General features: G+C 40.0%; 1 protein-coding gene across 9 annotated transcripts in view; it reads right to left on the reverse strand.

Moving 5' to 3' along the window:
* FRYL (FRY like transcription coactivator) overlaps positions 1-12,662 on the reverse strand; it is a 167,458-nt gene that overhangs the window by 127,878 nt on the left and 26,918 nt on the right. The gene's annotated exons all lie outside the window — the stretch shown is intronic.

A 12,662-nucleotide genomic window follows, 5' to 3' on the forward strand; every position in this document is an offset into this window, starting at 1 on the left:
GGGGGCCCTGCCCGACAGTGAGAGTTCAGGATAAGACTTGTAGCCCACAATTTGTTATTTGTTCACTTGATTTAGGGAACCTCAAAACAAAACAATGAGCTGGCATGTATCTAAATGAAAATCTTTTGTATTTAGTTTACTACAGGTATATTATACAGTTTTTGCAGTCAAAACATCAGCATATGAACATACAGAAAGTCTACATCTGCTATATCCATTATTTATGATCTGCAGACAATTGATTTTGCTTCTAAAGAATATTTTGTGCTGGAGGGAACTATGGAATAGTACTGGTAAGATCATCTGCAGAGCTCAGAATCTAAACTGTCATTTCTCCTTCTGTAAGGAACTCTGCCAGAAAACACATACACACGCGCAATAATTCAGATTTTAAGGAAGTATTTTCTTCCATGGGAACTGGGAAGCAGATATTGTAGTTCCTTTTGCTTATCTAGATCTCCTTTTTATCTTAAACAAAATAGTGTAGCTTTCAAAAGCTTAACATTGAAGAATTAGCATGCAAGGAGGAACACCCATGATGTAGCTGTCTCAGCCAAGATAATATACTTACAGCTGCTGCTCCATGACTTTAGCAAGGATTTGATGTTAATTTCAAAAAGCACAGAATCCTGTAGGCTCAACATCATGATTCAGAGAGCTGCTGCAGCAGCAGCAGCTACAATTTTGTTGGTATGGCTTGTCTAACGGTCATCCCCTTTTTGCTCTCAGGCAACAGAGTTTTGGCCCACAGCATCAGTACTTCATTACCATGCAGTCTCCGAGTGACGCACAACTATAGTAGAAATGCTGCTGAATGCAGATGAACTCTCCAGTGAGCAAATAAAGCTTATACTTTTGTCATGAATACCCTGAAGGGCATCTTTATATTTCCTGATGTTGGCACACATTAATCCAACATATATGGGGGGAAAAACCCAATTCAATTTATAGCTTTTGGTTAGTCATCTTTTTTTTAGTACACGCACAAAGGTAAGACTTTAGAACTTCAGGCTGCAATGTATTGCAGCAATACTAATTGTTGCTGGAAGAAAAAACAGATCATAAAAAAGAATCTATGTAAATTGCAAAGGAAGTATTTCTCTGGGACTCTATACTAAATTCCAACTTCAGAATTGCCATCATTTTGCTTATCTTTAGAGCATGCATGCATTAACTCCACATACAGTACAATCCTAAACAGTATTGTAGTCAGATGTCTTAGAATGTTGCAACTCTGTTTAGGACTGCACAGCCAGCCAGCCAATAAACTGCAACTTTTCAGCATGCCCATGAAGATGGAGAATATAACATCCTATTTAATCCCTTGGGGATAATACCAGCTAATAGAATAGCGGGGTGGGGGAGAATGTCAGTGTGGCTATCAGCTTTCTATAATTTCTCAGTGTAATATTTTTCCTGACTCTCTAATATCTAATGCCTCATTTCCTAAAAAACAATGCTTACCTAAGACACATACATGCATATGCACACACGGAAACTGAAGTATTCCACTTTTCTACAACAATTCATTGTTACTGCACCTCCAGATAAAAGTGACTTAACCTTTTTGAACACACTTTTTCTTAACCTCGTGTGGTCACTTCATAACTCTTCTGAGCTCCCCCATGAAGAAGCCCAGTACAACTTAAATGCTTCAACATCTTTTATCATCAGTAGCTCCTTTGCCATTTCAGGAGCAGCAGGAAAGTACATAACATGTACCAGATCTTGACTCTCATGTAGAAGGGAGACCATTTTAGGAAGGAAGATAGTGTCTAGTCTCACAATTTCCTGACAAGGGTGAAAAGGCAGGTTTGATTGCAAAGAGATTGCTCTTCTTGCCAACACAGTAGTTACTATAATGTCAGTCTTGATGGATAGTAGTCAAAGATTACATGTTGCCATGGGTTCAAAAAGAACTTCTAATTAACAATGGGGAAGCACACACATAAATTTGAAGAGGTCTCCATACTCAGTTTAGAATCTCAGAATTTGAAGAGGTCTGTGAATGTAGGAAAGCTTTTTTAAAAAATGCTTAATATTTATTCATATTCACTCAAAGAACTGTTTAGACACTTCCAAATATATTTTGAAGATGCTGAGTAATACCTGTATAATCCAGAAGGTAGCTGCAGGTATCCTAGCCTCTTCTGTGAAGGACAAAGTTTGTTTTAACAGGTAGGCAAACTTAAGCAAGCCTTTATGCAGTTTTATTGGGGGTTGAAAACACAGATATTCTCCATGAAATGTCTAAATGGACTGAGTTTGCTAAACCATATGTGTAGAGGTGAAACAAATAGCCCGAAATAATATGTAATGGTGAATTAATAGGACTGATACTATGGCTCAAAGTATATGCCATTAATTAATTGCATTTAGAAGCACTGGAGTATCTTTGTTGGCATTTCCCTGGCATTTAAAAGTACATGGTTCTCATTAGCTGAGCAGGAAGAAGTTTGATCGGTCATGCTACAAAAGTACACCCAGGTGGAGTATTCTCTCCCCCTCTCCTATCTTCAGTTAGTATTGTCTCTGAAGTTGGTATATAAAATAAACCTTGGAAACATGGAAAAATAAGGCAGACCATGGGTGTCTTGGCCAAAATGATGTGCTCAGAATGTAGTTTGAAAAAGGAATGAAAAGACATAAAGCAGTCAATCAGTTCAAGAGGTTCCAAAACACATCTCTTTTGGAGCACTGACCTACCCTTAACCTGGGAGAAAAAACTGGGAGCCTGACATTTTATCACCAAAGCAAACATTATATTTTGTCAGGTAGCACCACTGTTTAGAAAACTAGATGGGATATATTTTGTCTATCAGCCATTTGTGAGTGACACAACCTAACCTGCTCTGGAAGCCAGCCATTCTAGCTGTCTAGGAATTGAACTGCCATGAAAACAAAATATTGTACTATATACTACTGATACATTTTCCATTGTGATTCAAGGTTTGCTTTTCAGACTGGGATGACATGTGAGAAGAGACTTGAAAATCATTAGAAGATACAAGAAAACATGCGTCACCAACTCTGTAACAGACCATGGCTATATTATAGAGTGGACTTGATGCCTCCTACTTCACCCTCATAGGGATGCATCTATGGTTAACATCACCTCCACCACAGCCACCGGACTATGTTATGGTCTTAATGTCTTATCTGTGGGGATCTTTTATGTTGTAGCCCACCACAAGACGACTTCTTTGATAGTGCTAGAAGCTATAAAGCCTAGGAGCTTCTGGAAATCAAAGGTAGATGCTAGCTTTGTAGAAATTCTGTGACACAAAATGTAATTGAATTCACTTTGTCTTCTAGAAGAAATGTTCACCCTTTCATGGCATCTAGCAATGCTCCAATGAATTGAAGATGATGGGAATGAAACAGAAATACTGTCCATTAATCCAGAGTGCTAAATCTACCTGCTATTCTAAGGGGAATCAGCAGTGACAAAGCAGCACAGTTGTCTAGGTAAGGATACAAGACTAACACACTTGGTAAAGTGGGTGTTATTGAAAAGTCAAACAGAAGGATGCGTACTGAAATGCCTGTAGCCAGTACTAAATTACTTTTTAAAAATAGTATATTTCTTTTATTTAGTACCAAGGGTACTAAAAGAACTTGCAGATATAATATTTGAACTTCTGTCCATTATTTTTGATACTTGAGAACAGGTGAGGTGCCAGGTGAGTGAATGTTGTCCCCATCTTCAAGAAAGGGAAAAAGAAGAATCCGGGTAACTACCAATCTGTCAGCTTGACATCTGTAGCTGGCAAAATTTTGGAAAAAATCATCACACAGTCGGTCATCACACAGCTCTTTTTTTGAGAAAGAAACTACTTTACTGGATCAGGGGAATGCTGTAGACATAGTTTATCTGGACTTCAGTAAAGCTTTTGATAAGGTTCCACATGATATTCTTGTTGACAAGTTGGTAAAATGCGGTATGGATACTAATTCTGTCTGGTGGATTGATAACTAGCTGACAGATCATACACAAAGGGTTCTTGTTAATGGTTCAGGATTCTTTTTATTTATTTATTTATTTATTTATTTATTTATTTATATATATTTATATTTCTATACCGCCCATTTCTTGGCAGCTCTGGGCGGTTTACACAGAACAATATAACTTACATAAAACATTATGCAGACTATAACATCAAAACAACTTTCAAAAAACATAAAAAGATTACAAAACCACAATTATAATATAATAACAATTAACTGTAAAAAAGTGACAAGTGAAGTGCCCCAGGGATCTGTCCTAGAGCCTGTTTTGTTCAACATATCTTTAACCGCTCCTAGCGGAGCAGATTAAATAATTCGGTAAGGGCCCCGAGGGCGGGCCTTGTCCGTGATGAGGAAGGGTGCCGATAGGTCCCTTGCCGCCGGACTGACTAATTGGGAGGCGTGAAGCCATTTCCTCTCTCACCTTCCGCCCGGCCGGTCGCTGCCTTGCAGCACCCCCAGGAAGGGCCAGCCGCTGCCTCCTCCTCCACCTCCGCAACACCTGGCCCTGGCCTACACGCACACGGCCCACCCGGCCTCAGACCCTCAGGACACTGTTGCGGCGCTGTGCCCAGCACCACCGCCGATCACCCCGCCACCTACGCCCGCAGCCACAAACCCGGACCCTCGACTGCAGCCTCGTCCCCTGCTCCAACGACGAGGTACACCACGCTGCGGGACGGGGAGGCCCAGGCAGAGCCGCCCCTGCCCCAACACGACTCGCCAGACTCGCGAGCCCCGCTAGCGCCGCTGCATTCCGAGTGCAGCAGGCATATTTACTAGTTTATAAATTATTTGGATGAGGGATTAGAGGGGGTACTTATTAAGTTTGCAGACTACACTAAACTGGGAGAGGTAGCAAACACAACAGAACACCAAATCAGAATACAGGATGATCTTGATAGGCTCGAGAGGTGGGCTAAACTGCATAAAAAGAGATTCAATAGGGACAAATGTAAAGTTCTGCTTTTAGATAGGAAGAAACATATACACCAAGATAGAATGGGGGAGACTTGTCTTGGCAGTAGTATGTGCAAAAAGGATCTAGGAGTCTTAATAGACCATACATTGAACATGAGTCAGCAGTGTGACTCAATGGCTAAAAAGGCAAATGGAATTTTGGGCTGTATCAAACAGAGTATCATGTCCAAATCATGGGAGGTGATGGTACTGCTTTACTCTGCTCTGGTTTGGCCTCATTTGGAGTTGTGTGTTCAGTTTTGGGCACCACAGCTGAAGAGGTATGTAGACAAACTGGAACATGTCCAGAGGAGGACAACAAAGATGGTGAGGGGTTTGAAGAAGCAGAGGAGTTGGTTCTTATATACCACTTTTCTCTACCTGAAGGAGTCTCAAAGCAGCTTACAGTTGCCTTCCCTTTCCTCACCCCACAATAGACACCCTGTGAGGTGGGGGAGGCTGAGAGAGCCCTGATATCACTGCTTGGTCAGAACAGTTTTATCAATGCCATAGAGAGCCCAAGGTCACCCATCTGGCTGCATGTGGGGGGAGTGCAGAATCGAACCTGGCATGCCAGAAGTCCGCATTCCTAACCACTACACCTAACTGGCTGGAGATCAAGATATATGAGGAAAGGATGGGGGAGCTTGGTCTGTTTAGCCTGGAGAGGAGATGACTGAGTGGGGATCTGATAACCATCTTCAAGTATTTAAGAGGCTGCAGGGATAGTCAACCTGTGGTCCTCCAGATGTCCATGGACTATAATTCCCCTGATATAGAGGATAGAGCAGAGAGTTATCTCTTGCCCCGGAGGGACGTACCAGAACCAATGGGATTGAATTAATTCAAAAGAAATTCCCTCTAAACACCTGTAAGAAATTCTTGACAGAGCAATTTTTCAGTGGAACAGGCTTCCTCAGGAGGTGGTGGGTTCTCCATTTTTGGAAATTTTTATACAAAGACTAGATAGCCATCTGACGGAGAGGCTGATTCTGTGAAGGTTCAAGGGGGTGGACAATTACAGTGGATGAGCAATAGGGATGTGAGTGTCCTGCATTGTGCGGGGGGTTGGACTAGAGACTTTGTAGAGACTTTCTCCCAAAGGAGGGAAAAAGAGTCTGTCCATTCAGACCCAGCAGGAACAGGGTGAGACTGGGCTAAGCCCCTCCCTTGCCATGCTGGCTGAGCCCAGGCTAGCTGTGTCTATGGCTTAACAGGACTGGGTATCTCCTTCCACATCTGTGCCTCCCGTTCATGACAATGGCAGGTTTCACCCACACTTTGGGCTTGTACAGGTCATGGCAATGGCAGATTGCACTCACTCAAAACCTAAATAATCTTGAAGCTTTTGGGGCTAATGAAATTGTTCACCCCTTGCAGATCTGGTCACATGTCCATCCTTCTTAGGATTGAGCAGTACCTATAATAAATCCCTGTATATCTCTGAGAATGCTGCATCAGCTTTAAAGCATTTTAAAGTGAAAACCCATTCACGTCCTCCAAAAGAATTAGCATAGATTGGTAATTCTGTGAAGGAGTAGCATGAGTTGCAACTGTGGTAGCAAAGCCTGTTTTCATTACTGGGAGGACCCAGTGATCTGGGGTGATGCTTTTCCACTGATACAAATTCTTCTTGATGTCAGGAGAACATGACTGCATCATTTGTTGAGTCCCAGACTCTATTTACAAGCATGTGTAAACTTGGTCACTGAGACACAGATGACAGTTTTAGGAAGGACTTCTTAGACATGGATGTGAACGAGCTACTACTGGATGATCATTCATATATGGAGCTCATGATGTATCCCCTGTACATATATACACATTACTACTACTTTTAAAATTTAGAAAAGCTGTTTATTTATGCTATGCTTTTCACTACCCAAAGGAGTCCTAAAGTGGGCTTATAAAACCTTTCTCTTCCTCTCCCCACTACAGACATCCTGTCAAGAAGGTGGGAATGAAAAAGCAGTAGAATTGCTCTGCAAAAACAGTTTCTAAGAGAACTGTGACTAAGAGAGTCCTGATATCACTGCTTGGTCAGAACAGTTTTATCAGTGCCATAGAGAGCCCAAGGTCACCCAGCTGGCTTCATGTGGAAGAGTGAGGAATCAAACCCAGTTCTCCAGCTTAGAATCTGCCACTCTTAACCATTATACCCCACTACTACACTGCTAAATCTATGGGACTAGCCCAAGAGTACAGCTTTTGTATTCACTTTAACCTATTTTCAATTGGATCAGGAAAAAGTCCTACCCTGTTTTAAAGGTATCCAAGATCTAGAACTGAGACATGTTGAGTCACAGCCAATCATGCTTTCTGAGCACAACCACACCAGCCATTATCTTTGAATCACAATCAGCAATGTAGCAAGAAGTATTAATGTTTTGTGAACCTAAGCATCACTTTGGAGTAGAGCGTTTTATTTCTGATCTGAGGAGAATGATGTAACCATGGCAATGTGTCCCATAAGACACAGTAGCAATATGCAATGTAAGCAGCATAATTAGTAGACCTAAATGTGTAACACCAATGATTAGAATTTTCAGACAGTGGCACTGAGTTTACAATCCTCTGCTTACCCTCTTAACATGAGACTTACACAACAATAGAATTATGTGCTGAGTGCAAAGTACAATTTCCTCCAAGCATCCTTTATAGCGTGCAAGTGCTAGAAACATACCTAAAGCTACAGGTATGCATGACTCAGAATAAACTAACTCAAACACAGGATCAGAGAGAAGTGGTGATAACTGCTTTAGGCCAATTCTGATTAAGTGCTATTGTAGCATTGCTTTCAGTTCATACCAATCTATTCACAGGGAGAAAGAGGTGAAGACTTCTCCATCATATATTTAACTGTATAATCCTTGCAGAAAACGTTATGCAGCAGTTTTTTATGCTTGTTACTGAAAGACTGATCTACCAAAAGGGTCTTTTTAAAAGTTTGGCAAGTAGTTTGGAGAGGAATGGGAAGGCGACTGTAAGCTGCTTTGAGCCTCCTTCGGGTAGGGAAAAGCGGCATATAAGAACCAACTCTTCTTCTTCTTCTAGTGTCACTACAATCTTTGTTCTAGCACAAAATTATTCAGCTCACCAATGGAAATTTCTAAATTTGGGATTATCTGTTCCTTTATAATACAAACTAGGGCCCAAGCCCGTTGCATTCAGAAATAAAACAGATGCTAGATTAAGCAAAGGCTTGTATGGCTAAGGCCCCTCCCTTTCCCACCATCTCCTGGCCCATCATTAGCCATTTTGGGAAGGGATGGATTTACCTTCCCAGGTAAGAAAACCACCCTGGATAAACACATACACACATGTATTTATTCAGTTTATTTAATTTTATGTATTTAGATTTTTATACCACCCTGGTCACGAAACACTGCCTTATTCATTCAGTTGATATTGAAAGGGAATTATGAATACAATCCTAAGAACACTTTCCTGGGAGTAAGCCTCGTAGACTAAATGGTAGTTGGATTCTGAGTAGATCTGCTTAAGATGGCACTAGATGTGAATTAGTCTGGAAATATGAGCAACCCCTGCCCATGTATGCAGGGTTCCAATACTTATACTCTATTACTTTCTGACCTCTTCTAATATTTCTGACTACCAGCCAGTGGTTGTGGAATGTTTTCTTTGAATAATTCAGGAAGTCAGTTGTACTTACAGTTGTGGATCCTCTGTGCCTACTCTCTCTCACGATCCCAAGTAATGTCTCCCTAACAATATTTACCACTATTGCTCTTAAACTTCCTATTCCTGCCACGATTCTCTGCAAAAATGTATCTTAAAAATTGTTTTTATTATAAGTCCCATGTTTAACTTTTATAGTCAACTTACTAATGAAGCCACAGAGTAAATAATTATTTCCTAAATATCAGATCATGAGTGTGTGCACTTGGCTTTCTGGCCTGTCATGAAGCCCTGCAGGGATCTAGAAATGTGTGCATGAAGATTAAAATATCTCTGGGGCAACATTAAAGAATTCTGCCAGAAAGGCGGGAAAGTATCTTTGTGTATGCATGGAAGCACTTTTTGTGCCTGCATCCAGGCATAAAATGGCGATTTTGTAACCACAGGATTTCTTCTGCTTCAAATCAGGAACAATTGAGAGGTGAGCCTGTGCATAACTCCTGTTATAAGGCTCTGTAATGAGCGCAGTCTTCACATGATCATTCTGATATCCAAGGATATTTTTTTTAAGCCCAATGATTTGCATGTTCTCCTAGATGAGGGCCATTGTAGTCAAAGAGCGCTGTAAGTATTTTAAATATGTATAGGGTAAACAAGAGCCTCTTGTGGCGCAGAGTGGTAAGGCAGCAGAAATGCAGTTTGAAAGCTCTGCCCATGAGGCTGGGAGTTCCCAGCAGCCGGCTCAAGGTTGGCTCAGCCTTCCATCCTTCCGAGGTCGGTAAAATGAGTACCCAGCTTGCTGGGGGGTAAATGGTAACAACTGGGGAAGGCACTGGCAAACCACCCCGCATTGAGTCTGCCATGAAAACGCTGGAGGGCGTCAACCCAAGGGTCAGACATGACTAGGTGCTTGTACAGGGGAGACCTTTACCTTTACCTTTTTATAGGGTAAACAAATTCACATGCATAATTTGTTAGTATGTTCTTGGCTCTTAATAGAATCAGTTAATAAGATACTGTGGTAACTTACACTGAACACTCAATAAATACAAACTGCTTACAGAACATCCTTTTTTCAAAAACCTGCCTGTTTCTTTGCTTTCTGAAATATGTAAGAGGTATTTCAATGTTCTTCTAATCTGAGTAAATCCCACACAGCAAAGAAAAATGAACATCTATGCAATCTGAGTTAAATCACAATAAAATAATGTTGATCTTAGTTTGAACTTTGTATAACTACTACCATAGATGCAAGTTTCATCTTTTAGTTTCTTCAGCTGTTCTTTCAAGCAAATCTTTATTCTAACATCATGTGGAACAAAAAGCTTTCTAATAGTACCAAATTACTTCTAATTCATTTGTGTTATTTTCAGCTGCTTCCCTATGGCTGAATCCCATTTTATTCTAGTCATATTATGGTGACACCTGATTCAAGAGTGAAGTAGCTTCCATGTCTGGCCTGACATATCAAAGGAAAGACTCAAGTGTGAAACTGCTTATTACCAAGTAACAAGACTACTAAGAATCCCATTGCAGCTTTCATTATAAAAATGACCCACAACAGCACTCCTGGAAAATAAAACTATTATTGTTACCAATGTCTACTCAGTAAACTCATAAACTGAGACATAATACCATGATGTGCTAAATAACCTCTCTGAGAAGAAACTGAGTTTAAAAAAAAACAATAATGACTACAGTGCAATGACAATAGTCAAATCTAATCTTTGGAATAGTAAATGAAGTCCTGATTCTCTGCATCGCTTAACTTCTTTTCCAAAAGACCACACAAATTCAGATATGCATCTGCTTAGTTATGTAAGTATTCAGTAGCCCCAGCGACCATTTCCTATGCATGCAATCACTGCACTACATTTTAGAATGCTGATAGGAAATTTCTCTCTTTTTCTCAAGCTTTCATCCTTTCCTGCTTTTGTATAGCTCATGTAAGGGAGAGTTGATTTCCATGGGCTGGATTCTGCAACCTCTTCTGCTGACAGTGACGCTTTTCTTCATTGCACTGATTTTCTTTCTCAATAAAAAAGGCTTATTATGTTTCTTGTGTGTCAGGGGTGCCTTACTGCACTGGGGGCAAGTACTATTAAAGGCACAGATCCCTGGGATTATAACTGTAGATTTTTCCTTGCCCCTGGACTCCTCATGCTACATCGCATGCTATTCATGGTAGTCACCTCAAGAATTGCATGGGGAGCTCTGGGGCTGCAGAAGAATGATTGAAGTCAGGAAGCTACATTGCACGAGCAGAGGTCATTTCAGTTAGCTGGATTCAAACCATGGCTTGCATCAAGCTTTTCAAATATGTGCCCGCAAACTAGAAAGTCATCGTGTTCAGATTTTCAAAGCACTTGTTATTTACATTTATACTGAGATGGGATAGCCTGGCCCCTGTATTTTTTCTACAATGCTGAAATTTTGTGCAAATTTGCCATTAACCGAAACTTGCTGTTACAAGATAGGAGGTGCATGTGTGTATAATCACATTTGCTTTATATTTCAGAGATGAACAGGCATACCTATCCTTTCAGAAACTATATTAATTTAAAAGGTGCAAAACACACCCTTTACATACTTGAAGGTCAACATGCTTTTTAAAAATGCAACAACTCTCTCCAAGATTTGAACTACACTAACACCTTATTTTCTATTCCAAGGAAGCAAAAATGACCATAATGAAACACACACAAAGAAAGCTCTGGCTCATAAAAGCTTTGTTATTGGTACAACAAATGTGTTAGTTTTGCCACTAGATTTTCTTGCTCTGGCCACAACAGCTACCAGTCTGACACAAAGTTAAGATCATTTTTACTAATGCCAATCGCTATTTCAACCAAATCACTTTTTCAATCACTTCAATAAAATCAGTTTATAAATTTGAGAAATATCAGTAGCAAGTACCCACTGCTGTTCATACATAGACCAGTCAGTCAAATGGCTAAACAAATGCACACCGACTTTACACAACTTAATTACTGGAATTGTCACAACCTTTTAAAACAAGAAACCTATTCTGTAGCATTGTGTATCCCATTTTACCTGCATTGGAAATCCTCTGCCTTCTACTGACATCTCACTGGCAATGTTGCAATTCTCTGCTGTGTACTATAAGAGCACTTCATTCCATTATCAGGATACAAAAATAGAAATAAGCAGATAATTTAAAGAGGATTCAGCTGCTGTCTTCTATTGTAAAAAGCATGATCCTAGGAGACGATAAATCTGCATTTTGAAAAATGCTACCTCACAGAGCAATACAAATCTGATCTCAGGACATTACTAATGTTATAGGCAGTTGGCAATGTTTAAACAGTTCAAATACAGAATTAATCTTCATTTGCAGAATCAGAGCACTGCATGCCTGTTATCTCCACCAGAGAGAACGTATCCAATGTTGACCAGAGAGAACATATCCAATACAAATGTCAAAGACTTTCACTGCTTAGCATTGTCATTTGATGTCTAATTGTGTCCCAAAGTGTACCACAGTAGTGTTTTCATCAAAGCTTAAGGTTAACAGCAATTAATAAGATTCACAATCAAATATAATGTGTTCAGTGCTTAGTTTTTGGCCTGCTTAATCTATCAGTGAACCTCACACTAAATTGTTTTTGTAACTAGAACCCTTAATGAGGTTTACCAAATTGGTCTTGATTAACCACTTTTTGGCTAAATGGAGTTATTCTTGGAGAACTTTGTTATAACATGTAAAAGAACACCTGAGAGACAGAATGCTAAGTGGTTGTTGTTCTCTCAGGCAGTACATTCAACCTAATGCTTTATATAATGTTTGCCTCCTTCGCAGTTAAATTGTGATATTTTTTTCACATTTATTTAGCTCACAACTCATAGGTTGACACTTCAAATAAAATACAAAGTGCTCATTTTCTCATATTAGTTGAGCTGTAAACTGGAAGCTACATATTCAGCTCTTAGCTCTGCCACAGACATTCTCAGGCTCCATCTCCATTTCAAAAATTATATTGCTCTTTCCTACTGGGATGATAAAAAGATTATGAAGATAATGAGATGCACTGATA

Source organism: Paroedura picta, chromosome 10, assembly GCF_049243985.1.
Source record: "Paroedura picta isolate Pp20150507F chromosome 10, Ppicta_v3.0, whole genome shotgun sequence".
Lineage (NCBI taxonomy): Eukaryota > Metazoa > Chordata > Lepidosauria > Squamata > Gekkonidae > Paroedura > Paroedura picta.